Source organism: Falco naumanni, chromosome 4 (genome assembly GCF_017639655.2).
Source record: "Falco naumanni isolate bFalNau1 chromosome 4, bFalNau1.pat, whole genome shotgun sequence".
Lineage (NCBI taxonomy): Eukaryota > Metazoa > Chordata > Aves > Falconiformes > Falconidae > Falco > Falco naumanni.
This window is the reverse complement of record NC_054057.1, coordinates 83,344,558-83,360,412: the sequence shown is the minus strand read 5'-3', so window position 1 is coordinate 83,360,412 and position 15,855 is coordinate 83,344,558. Positions and strand designations below refer to the sequence as shown.

Genomic DNA, 15,855 nt, shown 5'->3' with positions numbered 1-15,855 from the left:
TTGTAAGCCTCGAACCAGATGTAACAAATAAGTACATTTCTTTGATGAAGCCTTTTAGCCTTTCCTTCTTAAGCAGGACTGTTGAGACTGAAGATTTATTTCTAGGGATGTTCTGATGTGGGCTTTTGGGAACTGAATAAGGATCACTTATTAAACTCAGCTGAATTAATAAGATAATTATTATGTGGGAGAATTCTCTTAGCGATCTGTCCTGGTCTCTCAAATTGTCCATCTCCTTATGAGTGAAAGGAGCTTAAATTTTATGTTTGCAATTATAATATATCCTTTCTGATTCAGAGCTAGCAAACTGTGGCCTTTGAGCTGTAAGCATTCTCCACTGAATACAAAAGCAGGTACATTAAAATATCTTTGTCTTTTGGATCTTGTGAAAAGTCCACAAGCCTAGAACAGTAAAATAAGATACAGGACCAGTATGACTCCTCCTTGCTCTGTTACAACTCATCTTGTGATGTGAAAAGTATTTGAGTTCCCTTTAGTCATTCTGCAAAACTTGTATGATGATTTTGTGCTTTGTTTTTTTCAGTATTCTGTGCCCCAATTGCTGGTTCTTTTTGTAAGGCCTTGATGTCTCCCAGAAATAAATTAGCTGAGACAACACCTCTTCTCTCCCTCCCTCTTTCTCTTCCTTTTTCTTTTTCATCATGATGTTGAATTAAAAATGGGCATTGTCATAGTTGGGTTGTGACAGTTGCAAGGGGACCTGGAGACAGAAATTCTTTTTGTGGGTGTGTTTGTGTCTAGTTTCTTGACTCATATGTCTGGTAGAGGAGAAATCTCAGCTGGAAAGAGCCTGGAAACTTTCCATCCTACTCAGAAAATTGCTATATTGTGAGGGCCAACCCGAGACCAGAAATAAAGGACCACATGTTTGACTCCCTGTTCTTACATGAATAGTTACTTCCAACTAGATTTAACTCCAAATTAAGAGAAAAATAATCTTTCAATATGGGTGAAAAAAGAACCATCTGACTGCATGTGTCTGTTAAAATTAAAGGCAGTTTGAACCTTCTCTAGAAGGATGCATCCAAGTAACCGGGTTATGCTGAAGAAATCTGAATGTGATCTACTAAATGACCTTTGTTTAGGTACTGTTAGTGGGTGAAATTTTTAATCAGATACATAGAATGGTTGCACATACAAAGAAATTTATAGAGATCCTTATTTCTCCCAATATTCTGCCTATATTATTGGAAGAGAACAAGCTACGCACTTTTTAGCAGATGTATCAGCTCTCTCTTTGATATTGAAATGCATGTGTCATGAACGTTTTGCTTAGATGTGGTCATTAAGGTTGTGTAACTGATGGTGGAATTTGACCTATGGCAGCTTTTTTTTGTAAGTAGCCTCCATAGCAATCTAAACTTAAAAGGGCAGGAATACGGGACTGGGTCTTGTGACTTTCAGACTGGAGGGTAAAACCATAAACCTTGCAAAATTTAGTCGAGTTTTGCCACTGATATCCATAAGAAATGATTTTTGTCTTGGCTGTTTTGTCACTGCTCTCTGTAGGATTTGCATTCTCAGAACACTGTCCACTTTGCTGAGAATACACTATCTGCAGCAAATCTGCAATTCCTTTTGCAGAACAAATGATGGGGTTCTCTCAGGTGTACCTGTAATAAGATTCTCCATCTCCTCCCTTTCCCCAAACTCTCTCTTAAGTGCTGCTTTCACCCTCTAGTCTGGGTCAGTTATTTAATGGCAATGAACATTTTCAGGAAGGTAACCTTTCTGCTTGTGATTTGTTCAAGGACTCTGGAATTATAATGGTTGCTGTCAAATGTATATAATTGGTCTCCGTGGCACACATCCAGCGAGTGATAAAAGCTTCTTTCTCTCTACTTCTTTAGTCTGTTCTCTCCCTATATTACCCTCTCACTTTTGCTCCTCTCAGGCAAAAGGAGAATACAGTGCCAGTCTGTTTCAAGTACAATTTGACAAAACGGCACATCTGCCACATACCCAGTCATGGTGTGTCCCAGCTGTGGGCAGTGGATTACTTCTTGGCTGGAGGTTCTCATACTGACTTTAGTTAAGCATAAAGGTCTTCTCTGAACTTTGATTTTGAACACCTCTCTCCATAATCTTCTGCTAAATATTTGGGCTCTAGGAATGGTGGTATTTTGCGAGTACCATGAATTCACATGCTTAACGATCTACAGGGGGTGCATTTAACATTTTACCAGTGGGTAAGGCCTTTGTACTTTTTTGTACAAAAGGCAAACACAGAGGGTTTCCTTTCACAGCTCATAAAAGCATGTTACTAATAGCACCAAAAGCTGGCAATGTGTTTTGCATTGTCTGCTGTCCTTGCTGAATGTGTAGTGAAGGAATATTCCTGTTATGTTAGTCCCGCAAAAGCTGTTTTATCTCCAGTGCTGCATGGGGCGTTACTTTCTAATGCTGTCTACTTCAGTGAATCTGTTTAGCAACTCAAGAGAAAAGAGAAATTTGTCAAATCTCACTGGAAATCTATCAGAAATGTCAAACAAACTGCTACAACATTCTGGTTTTGTCTGGAGGATAAATGCATATACAGCTGTGTATGTGATATTATTTGTCGTAATTGTTGCCTCTGAATTTGTCTGTGTAGAGTAACATTGTGTAGTATTAACGGATATGTTTGTTCTGGTCCCTGAGGCCAGTTTGGCCTTACACAGACACTTCTAATTTGCCCAAGTCTGATAGTCAGCCCTGGGTTTTGTAGTTCAGGGAGGAACACAGCCTCTGTGTAACCAGTGAAGGGATTCCCATTGGTCTCCAGTGCTGGTTCTTTGCTGACAAATTTTCCTCAGGTTGTAATTGAGGCACTGAAGAGTGAATTTAGCATAAGTTTTCTGTTTAAAATGGGATAAGGATTTTTCTCCATTTGAATGCAGAAAAAGCTGTATGCTAGCAGTACATATATGGTTATCATTAGCAGTTAATGGATTGTTTCCACTTCAGTTTTTACAGCTCTATATATGTATAAACATTTCTAATCTAGCTGTGCCCATACTTGAAATCAGTATGAGTATGCTTAATAGGTTGTTACACACATTTAATATATTTGAGCACAGAAGTCAATTCCTCCAGGATTTAAAATGCCAATAAAGAAACGTTTCAAATGCTCCCCTCTGTGAACTGGGAACCCTGAGCAAACTGGGAAAGCACCCAAAGGTTGCTTCAACTTTTTTTCTAAAGATTACACCAAACACACTTCACTTCTAAACTGCAGTGCAACTGGCAACTGAATCTTTTCTCGTTGATCATGAACTGAAAGATTGTTACATTTATAAGATCATTTGAAGGCTTTTGGCTTTTAACATCTCAATTAAAATACCAGTGACCTATATCACCCACTGACCAAACTTGTCTGTTGAGTGAAGTCCGTGTTTGAAAGAACGGTTCCTCCCTGGTTGCAATTTTGCATGGATCCTCTCCCAAGTCTGCTGGTGCAGCCCAGCCACAGTGTCTGTCCAGCAGCTGCTGCCTGTGTCGTTGCTTCTGAATTTTGTCTGAATCACAGAATCATTGAGGTTGGAAAAGACCCTTAAGGTCATTGAGTCCAACTGTTAACCCAGCACTGCTGGGTCCAACACGACACTGTGTCCCTGAGCGCCGCATCAAGGTAGTTGCCATTCCATATGTTTTTCATAGTTTATGATGATGTAGTTAGTGAGATCATCAAACTAATTTCTATAATGACTTACTAACTGAAAATACATAATTCCACAAGATTTTACACCCTCTTTACTATTGCTGAGCTGATTTTTCTCCTGGTAAAAAAAATTCAATCATAGACAAGACTGCTCTTTGCTATTACACTGCTAGTCTTCCTTCACAGTTCCTGCCAAAACAAGTCAGAATAAGTCTCAATATTTAATTTTTTAAGATGACTTCAGGTGTGTTTGATCCTTCCAGTAGCATTTTCCTGTATTTCCAGTTACATATTTTTCAGAAAGACCCAAGACTAATATGTTTTATTGTAGAAGGTTTAATTTCCTTCTGTCTTTTATTCTCTCATATTTTTTTTTTTAATTTATGCCATGAAAGATATCAATGCAGTATGAAACAAAAACTATTTAAACTTTTGTGTTAGGACAGAAAAGAGTGTGTTTTTCTTCTGCTTTAGTTGTTAGAAAAAAGTGAAGGAGTATTATATTTCCTGTAAGGCTGGAAACACTGAATCATTTTTTTCTTTTAATTTGCAAGTCTGTGATCTGAAGGAAAAGTGATACTTGGCATTTTCATATGGAGTGTTACACTACGAAACTGTGGGTTTGTGACTTGCTCGTATCCATAGTGAGAGCAGTATCCAGGCAGTTTTGCTGGATTAAATTCGATTGACAGCAACACTTTCACTGAACTGCTGAGCGACTAGGGTTGCACACCTGGGACAGCAGTGTCTAGCTCGATAGTTACTTCAGAAGCTGTGTGAGTATCAGGAAGGACTGAACTTTCTCACCTGCAAAGAACAATTGGAAAATGCTAGGTCTGAGAAGAAATGGTCGGAATTTGAATGGCATTTTGAAAGCTGTGAATTTAATTGCAAGCTCCTGTACACTGTAGAACTTTCTGCAATGCAGAAAAATGCAAACTCACTGCAATTGCGTTGTTATAACATGATAACAGTGCGTAAATCCAAAGCCATTTGAGCAGGATACTATTAGAAATACTGCATGCAAACCTATTAAATAGCTAATGCCATCAGCATACATCTAAGTACAGTCTGCCCAAAGGGACTAGAACAATAAAGATAATTTGAACATTCAACTCCTGTGAGGAAAGAACACAAGAAAAGGCAGAGGGTGGTTTGTTGTTATTTTGTCCTCACAGGACATCCCGAGTCCTCTCTACCTTCAGTCTAACACGTCTGTCTGACTTGTCTGACTTGTCGTGTTCAATATCTCCTTTCCTCTTCCTCTCCGATTCTGATCACCATCCCATATAGGGTAGTTTCATCAGGTGAGTGAAGATATCTAGCAAACTTCTCTCTATACAGCGTACTTTAGAACTGAATGTATCTGTCACCTCCGGTTTGTGACTGATCCTAAGGGAAATGAAGCAATGCATCAAGCACAGCAATTAAAAAAAAAATAAGAACTCGGAGGGAAGGCAGGGATAGGCCACTTTGCTTTAGCAAGGTTTTTAGACCTCATTGAAAAAATCATATTTTTATCTTGGAGATTTTTCTGCTTCTTTTCTTTCCTCTTGTGGAGAATACTTAATACATCCAGCTGGCTCTAGTGGTACGGTCATTCAGGTTGCTGTGCTGTGTTTCAGACAATGTGGTCCAAAACTGATCCTCTGGTCCTGCCTGTAGAGCCGTTGTAAAGAGCTGGATCAGAGCATCGGGCTCTGTGGGCTGTGCAAGGCCACATCCTGGCATTCTGTGTTATGCTCCACACATCTAGAAGTAGGTTACTTCCCACCTTCCTCTGCCACTCAGGTGGAGGCAGTGAGCTTCATAGTCTCAGACCAGAAATTTGTTCTGCCGTGAATTTGGCCTTGCACAGGCCCAAGAGGAGACATGCAGCTCTCTGCTGCCCAAACCAGCAAGCCTTATTTCCTCCAGAGAAAAACGTAGCGAGTTGAGTAGATGCCTTCAGATGGTTGGATGGTTATGAGCTACCAGCTGGACCATGCTGTCCTGAAAAGGAATGACAATGTTTTTGGCGAAGTGGTAGAAGTTTGCATATAAGAATCCAAAAGGAGCATAGGGTTATTGCTTTAAACTTACTTTATTCTTTAAAAATATGCGTTACCAGAATTATCCATTTCAGATCCTCAAACTGTGGAGTGAGAAAGTTCAATTCCTTTTTTTCCTTGCTAGGGTGAGTGACACCATAAATATTAGAAAGAAATCGAAGAATTACTCCAGAAATTTGAACTGGGGTAAGTCTGATTTACAGACTGACATCACCACTCCACTGAAGACACCAGGACTGTGCATATCAGTCATTTGAAGAAAGCTGGTAGTTCTTACTCAGCTCACCTCACTGTTCACCACATCACCCCAACTGCTAATAAAATGTCCAGTGTTTTCCAAGTCAGTCTTGACAATAACATCTCAGGGTTGTGGCTGTTTGCTGTTGCAAGTGAATGTAACTTGCACTTTTGAAAACAGGACATAGGTAAATTGGGATCTTTTTGCAATTTTTTACCATTTTTTAATATATTAAATATATTTTCAAAGACAAAGAACATAAATGCTGGGAAAGTGAAATACCAGTCATCTTTCTTTACAGCTTCCTTACTTCCAAGCAGCAGGGACACTAGGACAGAAAGGGCTAATTTTAGAGGAGGGAAAGGGTCAGGATGGCAAAATAAGGCATGCGGTTCTCCTTCCATACTTCTTTCTCAGAGCCAACATTTTTCCTGCTGTATGCCAGGAGGAAAGTGCAGACAGAGCATAGAAAATGAACTGTGTCTGAAGAGGCCTCTTGTTGGTTTCCTTCAGAACATAGACTGTCACTGGGAGACTTTCAGATGAGAGATGGAGGGAGATGCTCTAGGTATGGCAGGACAGTTGATCATCAGAACCTGTAGACTGTGCCCTTGGTCTCGGCAATGTGGATATCTGAGTATCATTTACTTACTCTGCTAAACCTTACAACTGGTATGAAAATACTGCTGTACTCATTGGCAGCTGCCCTGAAAACTGAACAGTACTTTTAAAGTGTTATGAGAACCTCAAGAGAAAATTGGTGTGACAGCATCCAAGAAAGCTTCACTGTCCCCAGATTGCTCCTGCCTTACTACACAGAACGTTGCTTGATGTATACCTTCTGCTTTCCATTATTGATAATGGAGACGTGCTGGTTGTGTAGCGTTGCAAAGCAGTAAGCTTTTATAGAGCTGCAACCATGTTCTTGGATGTTTCAAGCTTCCAAGTCACATCAGGGAGTGTACAAGAATTACAAAGCTTCCCACCCCTAACCAGAACAGCACTAATAAAGCCCTTTTTATGACAGTTACTCCAGAAGCTTTTCTAGTAATTCAGGAATAATTAATAATTACTTGCTCTCAGGTCAGGTCCCGTAGATACTTCCTCCCACAACTAACTTGCTATGAACAATTTCGGTGTGAGAATAAGGAGAAAGTACAGTTTTGTGGTTACTGTAGCTCATCAGCCCTTGCAGAGCTCTCCCACGGTACTTGCTCACTTCTCACAGTCCTCTCTTCTGTGATGTTCTGTATTTTGTGCTCCCTCACTGAGGCACCTCATGGAGCAACTGCAGAAGAACTCCTGTCCCTGCCTTCGCTCAGGCAGTGTCTGCGCTGCTGTGAAGGGAGATGTACTGGTGTAGCCCTCCCGTACAGGCGTGGCGGGGCAAAGACAGATCCACAGTTCCTGTCCACTCAACTCCAGAGGGAAGGTGGCAGGGGTAGCTCACAGTAGGGGAGTTTCACCCAGTAACACCAACATCAGTGCTGAGGTCAGCCTAGGACATACCTTCTAGGAATGCTAACAATGAAAAGGCTGGACACATTTCCTATTTTAAAGAGGCTTTTAAAATTCTCTATATGCTTCCTTTAAAAAAATTTCCTTTAATCTTTCTGATGTTTGCAGCACCCTGGAGAATAATACGAGTTCTTTTTTCAGTTGATGAGTGTATTGCTTTTATAGGATTTGAAACACTTACTGCCCTGGGTAGCTTATGACAAAATAGGACTTTGAATTCAGATTCAACTTGCTCTGTCTTGCTTCTGTTTCTAATCCAGTGTGAACCTTACCTATTGTTATTTTGTATTCCGCGTGACGCTATATCATGCTAGAGTCATTACTGCTGTAGAAGATAGAAGGGCTTTACCATCAAAGAAGGAAACCTCTGAACACAGCACACAGTTCTTAAAAGATTTGAAACTTGAGTGGAGGAAAGCAGGAGTTAAACTGGCTCCTGCATAACAGTTGTTTTGTTTTACGCTTCACGTTCCATCCCTGTGCCTAATTCCTCAGTCTTGTCTTCTGCGGTGACTTCATTAGCAATGAGATGCTAATTAAATTTCATATTTACGATTAGAAAATAAAATCATTGGACCTTTTTTAAATAGATTTTTATGAGTTTTGGCTCAGTTAGCTGAGTCAGCAGTATAGATTCTGCAAGGCTGAACTTACCGGCTTTGAAAAAAAAAGATAAATAGAGCAAATAATGGTGGAAGGAGAGTCTAATCTAAAAATTCATATAGTTTCTACACTGTATTGAATTTTGGGCATAAGAAAAATAATTTTGTTTTTGTTCCTCATAGACAGAAATATTGTTAGTCATGTAGAAGGAATTCTTCTTTTCTTATGTCTCAGAGGCTTCAAAGCTTAAAATTTCATCCAGTTCTTAAAATCTCAATTGTAGTCGGAGACAAGATGCTGAAGAGATTGATGCATCAGCAGTGCTTACCACCACCTTGTAGCTAGCAAAATATTTATTTCATGGATCCAGAAGGGTTAGAATTAACACAGGTAAACACTGACACACATCTGCCCTCTTTTCTATGGAATGTGTACTAGTGGAGAGTTTATACAATACTGAAGAATCAGAACTACTTAAATACGGCTGCCAGCCAGATTTATAGGTGCTTTATAGAGCAGTTCCCTATTCATGTAAAAATTAGCACCTCGCAAAGCTTTAAAGGCCCATTTTTCAAACACTTAGAGTTTGAAGAATGCTTGTTGCAAAAAGATTTTTGAAAGAGCTCAGCTTCAATTTAAGCGTGAAAGAAAGACCTGATTTTTAAAAGTCCTTAACACTCAGCAACTCTGTGATTCATAACGCTATCTTATCCCACACTCTGAGGCAAGTCTTGCAAAAATCTGGCCATTTATTTTGATGCCTAAATGCCACCTACGCACTCTGAAAATCTGACCCTAATTATGAGTTGTGCCCTTGAGTAGGAACGAGAAATTGGGGAAATCAATCCTCAGGTGTGGGAGCCATTTCCTAGAGCTCATATTGCATGTAACCTTACTTCATACACAAATACAACACTGCATTTAAAACAAAAGCTTTTTTGCACATTCTGCAAATGCTTGTGTTCTTAGCTTGTGACACTTGATGTTGCGAGGTACAATTAATGGAGACAGCACATAAGGAATCATTATGCTTCAGGGCATAAGTTAGGACAATAAAACAAAACTTCCACTGATTTTTAGTTGGTTACCACCCTCTCCTAAAGATCAGGATTTGGGTGCGTATAAACCTGCAAATCTTGCTTTTGTAATATTGTTTGTAGATGCTGTTTTAACAGCAGCTGCCTGTGCTTAAAGACTGGGATCCTTACAGATGGAGTGTAATTCTGGCATCACTTTACACTTGCTGTTTTCACAAATATCTATTTCCACAGTCAGCAGAGAATTCAATAAAATTCTCATACTTCTCTTTATGTTTACTCACTCTCAAGAACCACATCCAGGTGAAGATGGATAGTCAGGTCTCTTGCTATTTTAGTACTTCGCTTCTTTGGTCTTTTAAAAAAATACATGTTAACCATGACATGAACTGGTCAGAGTTTCCTGATGAGACCAGAGTTTGGTCTTTTCCAACGGTTAGTTTTTTCTTCTGGGATAAATTTTCCACACGAAAGCTTTACAACATTTTATTCCATATCATCAGAGCAATGGATCTAGTTATGGAGAAAGCAATGGAAGATGCTTAATTCCTCCTTGCAATGCTTTGAAGGTAGGAAATAAAGAATTTCCAAGTGTTTGGTATTATCTTATCCCCAAGACAGTAAGATAAGGTCATAGAGAGGTTACCACTTACAGCAATAAAGTACATTCCTGTTGAGTAAAGAATCAGCAAATTGTTGCTTTCTATTGCTATAGAAATGACTTAAAGGAGCCCTTAAGTGAATTGTCTCTCTGTTTTCCTTTCCTACTCTTCATTTCAGGCCTTACAGCGAGGCTTCTTTGGTGGCAGGATTGTTAGTGAAACCTGGCTGTATTACCTGCAGGAAGAGATTCCTCAGGTCCTTCCTGCTCCAGCCGGAGCACACAGCTCTCCGTGGCTATGAGAACACTTCCTCTGAGGCTTTCCTCTGCAATGGGCTCATATTTGAAAGTTACTCATAACCTCTGTTCAGAAGAAAAGGGAAGTAAGGCAGCCCCCAGCACCTTTCTCTCTGCTATATATAGACAGTAAGTTAGAGAGGGGATGGTGGGTGTATGTTTCCGGAGCCATGTGACGCAGTCCCGCAACACTGGTGCAAGAAGAGAGAGGACACAGAGCGAGAAGAGGTGACCAGAAAGCATAAGTGGGAAAAAATCTGTTCATAAGACCAGTACAACCACTTGCATGTGAAAGGAGAATTCTAATTTCCAGCAGTAAAACAGCAAGCTCCTTCTGATTCCTGGTGAGGTTTTGTCCTTCCTAAGCCAGGCTGCTTGTGATCTATTGCAGACTTTTTCTTGTCAGATGGCATCCAGTTGTCTTCCTTGTGTTTTGTGCTCTGCTGCCCGAGTCGTTCATGCAGCTTTAAGCAAGTTTACAAGAAGGATTTTGTCACTGAGTGTGACATCAAGGACTATGGCAGTCTGTGACTAGGAGTGAGGCTTACTTCTTCCAGTGGCTTTGAGGTGGAAAGACAACAGGGATTTGTTACATAAAGCACATATGTCATTCTTCAAGCCCCAGCTGAACTTGCAAAACAGCAGTCTGTTCTTTAGAATTAGAGTCTATTTTAAAGTAATAGCTGCAAAGAGGTCACGAAATGGAAGAAGGTATAGATATCTATTCTATCTGTGTGAAGTTGTGTGTTCACATACAATGTGCAAAATGTATATGTGAATCGTAGCAGTCATCACCCTTGGGAGACTGGACAGTGTTTGATCCAACAGAACATATTGTCAGCATTTAAGAGCTAAAGGTGAATGAATATGTCTTCACAGAGCTAGGTGGGGAGCTAATATACTTCTGCATAGTGCGTGAGGGACTTAGCTGTACTGTGTTCTCATGCCAATCAATGCATGCTGCTGTTATAATGCAGTAAACAGTTTGCATGTGGCTTATTTTTCGTGTGTTTGGAGTAGTATTGTTTGTTAAGGTTGATATCGATATGAGGGTTATGACAGCTGGCTTCTTACATGTTCATTCTTTGTATTTTGTGTGTTTTGACTAACCGTAGGATTCTTAAGGTAGGGTTCTGTTTTATTTTCCTGCCATGTCATAAAGCCTGCTATATGAAATATTATTTTCCAACTTTCTTGGACCGTGGTGAATTAGAGTGAGATTATCTGACAGTATTCAAGACTGGAGTATAACTTTTTCTGTTGTAAGAGCGGCCTACACATTTACTGTCAGTTGTTGCTGAATTTGGAGACAGGTAAACTAGAGTGCAGTTCTCCCATCTGATGTGTTCTGCATTGTCCTTTGTTTGGAGATGAGAGTATCACCTACAAATGATCATCACCTGATTGCATGGAAGATGTTTTTCTCTGTTTTCTGTAATTTTTTAAACTCACGTAACGTAACAGTCTGTAGAAAGTTTCAATTTTTAAAATAAATGGACCAAGTACCATTTTTATGTGACACAGCTACACTTCTTTCTCTTTTTGTTTTATGTGACTCATAGTATTAATCGAAGTGAGGTGCTGGTAACACCAATGAGATCCAGGCTACCTGCGCAAGGGTTATGAGTTTCATATGTGTGTCTCAGCTAATGAATCTTTGTCCTTAGCAGGTTTTTATGTAGCTGAATCTATGCAAATCCCTTACAAACATTGGCTCTCCGTACCAAGGAATGTGCTGAGTTTGGTAATGTGAGCACGCATTTACTGGGCCCTAACCTATGGTCATCAAATCCATTTGCATGTTTGGGCAACTTTAATTTTTAATTCAGACTCCTCCTAATCACACAGTACTATACGCTTGCCCCCGGTTGTGCCTCCTCCTCCTGAGTGAGAATCTCATTATCAATTGTAAAACCAGAATGAGTCAGTCTCAAGAAAAAATTAACCTGGGACCTGGTAATAACTTCTGAAGCATTTGTTGGACCAGCATTCTCATGAGCCCTCAGCAGCCTGAGGATGACAGCTTCTTTTTTTAGATCGTGGCTTTTAGCACACATTAGTTGAAAGGAAATGCTCATGTCAGTAGCTAATGCTGCACTCGAGAGAAAAAAAGACCAGCTATTTAAACATATTTGTACTACGCTAGTACAGTGATTTCTGTTGTCCTCATCATCATGCGTAACAGGATGGAGAATGTGTAGATTAAAGCATTTATTAAATGTCAGGCTTTCAGCTCTCCACTGCTACTTTGCAAATCCTTTAAAATAGATGCACTAAATTCCTGTGGTAAATTATTTATTTAAATTATTGCGCCATTATCTTGATTTGCACGCTGAGAACTAACACTAATTTCTAATGTGGCAGGATCTGTGGCAAGGCCTTCCCTATTTATCCCTTCATTTGCTTTACACCCCACATTCCTTCCCTTTGCTTTTACTAGGGCCTTTCTTGTTCTCATGTCTACCTCACTTCTGTTCCTCACTTTGATTTTGTTGAGTTCCCCTTTCTGTAACTTTTTTTCCTTTTTTATGTTTCCTTTTCCCTTGACCTCACCATTTTTCATCCTCCAAATCTCATATCTCTCTCTCCTCGTCAGTTTTTTTCCTCCATCTCAAATTGCTCACCTCTTCCATTTCTCACTTATTTTCACATGTATTATCATTTTATAATAGTAGTAGTAACAGTTTCTGAAATCTGGCTATCAGATTCTTAAACAATATGGACAAACAGAATAATAGCCATCTAATCACCAGTGTAGATGTTGCCATCTGAAGGGGCAGATCTCTCCCCATTGACCCTAGAGGGAAGCTAAGCGACTAGTAGTGGCTAGACACCCATCTTTAGGAGGCGTTCTAAGGTAGAAGTATAAAATGGTGGAATGAAGTGTTGAACAGACCATTTTCCATTTGCTAGAGAGGAACTAGATTTCAAAGTTAAACTAGATGCCTAATTCAAATTGGTGAGATTAATTCACCTTCTAAATTTGCTTCTCTGTCAGTAGTGTTTAGATGGTATGTTATTGAGGAAGCTAGAAGCATCTTCACTGTATGTAGAAAATAGTGGTGTGTAGAAAAATGACAGTCATCAAAACATAATTTAATCTATTTGTAGAGGAGGATTTTTAGATTTTCTTTGTTTATTATTGGTAATATATGTTCTCCAACCAAATCTGATTGGACATTGCATGTTCGAGGCAGCACAGTCTGCTGTTGGTTTGCTGTTGAGACAAAACAAGTCATTTCCTTCCTGTGTGATAAGATGATAAGAACTCTTAAGTTCTAAAGCTGGCAGACTTACAGAAGGTGTAGACTAGATAGTCTCACTAGATGGAGTGCAAAAAGGGAAAGCACAGACCTTAGCCTTTTATGAAACATCATTACAGGATCCTAATAGGTATTACTGCACTGATTGAGGTCGTTTGCAACCATATTTCATTGGTCAAAACAATATTCTTAATGTGTAAATAGTTTTTTCCTCCAGAAAGTGATAAGTATTTAATAGAATTTCATATGTGATTTCAAAAGCAGATAAAAGCTAGCAGTGCTAAGTGTAGTATTCAGTGCAAGGAATGTTCAGCTCTTAAGCAATATTATCCTGCAATATTGAAAAACTTGCGTACCTTTGCATACAATGTTTTCTGGTTTAGGTGATGCTAAGCAAACTGTTGGGTGTACTGACTAACAATACTGATAATTGATCCGTGCTTTATGTATGCGTTACCCTTTCTTTTTTTCTGAGATGGAGTTTTATATGGATCCGTTTATAGGAGAGTAAATAAAGGCAAAGGAAGAGATAATTAAAGAGAGTTCCTAGCGTATTAATTCTTCTGGCCCTCTTCTGTTAGGACAGAAATAGTGATTAGAGAGAGACAAATCTCTGATTCATTCTGTTGCTTTCTCTTTTCCTAGAGCAGAGATACTGAGTAAGAGTAATGTGATAGAATTCTTCATTCCTTTTTCTCATTGTTGAGCTAATAGTTATGAAAATGAGGGGAATTTTCTTTCTCTCTTCTGCTTGTACAAGGAAGATGAATATGCCTCCAGAACTCTTTGAACCAGTTAGGGAGTTCATTTTGGTTGCTTCCGTCCCTCTTCTGTTCAGAAAATGGGAGCAGTATTTATGACTATGGGTATGATCTGGCATCACTGGAGCTCTAGCTTTACCTCATGGAAGCCTTGCAAGTCTGCTAGTGTTTTCGGGGGGGGGGGGGGGGGGGGTGTTGTAGGTTGTGTGTAACAGGAAGATTGAATCCGTGAAATTGAACAGAATACTTCTGTGCAAAAATAATCCTATTTTGTGTTTAAAGCTTCCTGCTCTTCTATTACTTTGGTATCTCTTATTCTATATTTTTCTTTTATATTTTGTTGAAACTGTGGCTTTCAGTAAGCTGGTTGAATCTTTTACATAAAGAAGGGGTTCTGATATATACAAATGGTTCTTTCTATATACAGCCAGTGTGACCTAAAACAGAAATACAGCCCAGTCCATCCAGCAGTGCTGCTGGCTTCAGAAAGTATTCTAAGGCCTGAAAATCTGAAGTAATGAAACTGCACTAATTATAAATGTTTTTCTAGGGCTTTCCCGTCTTGGTGGTTCCAAGTACTTTGCAGTCACTAATTAACAAGTCCTACCTTGTCGTACAAATGCTTCTTACCGGCCTTGTTTTCAGGTGGGGACACTGAGGTAGAAAGAATGAATATAAAGAGCAAATTCTTACAGGCAGATGAGAACTCTGTATCCTCTCCTTTGGGAGACCAGATTTAAGCACCTTTATGGAAAAAAAATGCACGTATAGGTAAGCAATTTTATTCTTCTTATTCAATGTGTAAGCCTTTTGAAAGTGGTTCTCAATACCACAGCACATCCAGCAGTGCAGCCAACATAATTGGAAACTGCTGGCATTCAGCGTTTCAGAAAGCCAGGAGTGCAAGTAGAGCTCTCCTGTCCTTAAGCAAAGGAATATAATTTCCTTATCGCACTTTAAACTGTGTCTTTCCTCTAAAATTAAAAATAGCTCTAAATCCCATTGTGGTTTTGTGGTTCTTTGACATTATAAATCTGTATATATCCATACAAGCAGCTTTTGAGAAAATCATCCTGTTGTTATACTTCACCATGTGAGGTGCTATTCAGACTCGAGGGAGAAAAGTTATTGCCCCATGAAATATAGAGAAATGCACAGAAAGCAGATGTAATACAATGCCCTCAAAATCTTGAGGATAATTATATATGCAGTTTTAAAGTGCTATTTTCATCTTTATTTTTGTTTTAAAGTGTGATAATGTATATGTAATCCTTTCCTGGTTTATATACACGTATTTAGTATTTAACATAAACTTCCGTTCTTATTAACTTGTAATTTGCACAAACATTTTGTGTGTTGTGGTTTCTTTTTAAATACTCCCAGTCTGTGAACATCTGTGACAAATGCAGAAGTCCAAAACATTAAAATAGATCACTGCTTCCAAAATAAACTTCCTCTTGCTTCTCAGCACGAGGAAAGCACCATTTTTTCCTATTTCACAAAGAGGGTATCAAGAAATCAGAAAACCTAGCTGAAGCCTGCATTTGCAGTCTGTTACATGGCGATTTCTCAGTATTGACAGGCTAACAAGAATTCAGAGCAAGGGGATGCAAATAATTAAATGGCTGAAGGGTTAATTTCTGCACCATCATGAAATGAATCACAAAAAAATGAAGCTTTAGATGTGACCTGATGATGAGCGCTCTATAGAACCCCTGGTTCTGAAGCCTGCAGGCTTTATTCCCTTGATCAGTGGAGAGTGTCACTGACATATGAAAGTGTGGAGTCTGAGTGAGAACAGAGAACAGATTTAACGGCAAGGTGA

General features: G+C 39.3%; 1 protein-coding gene across 1 annotated transcript in view; it reads left to right on the top strand.

Annotated features, from left to right (window-relative positions):
• Nucleotides 1-15,855, top strand: part of CARD11 (caspase recruitment domain family member 11) — a 49,510-nt gene that overhangs the window by 4,800 nt on the left and 28,855 nt on the right. The window lies entirely within an intron of this gene.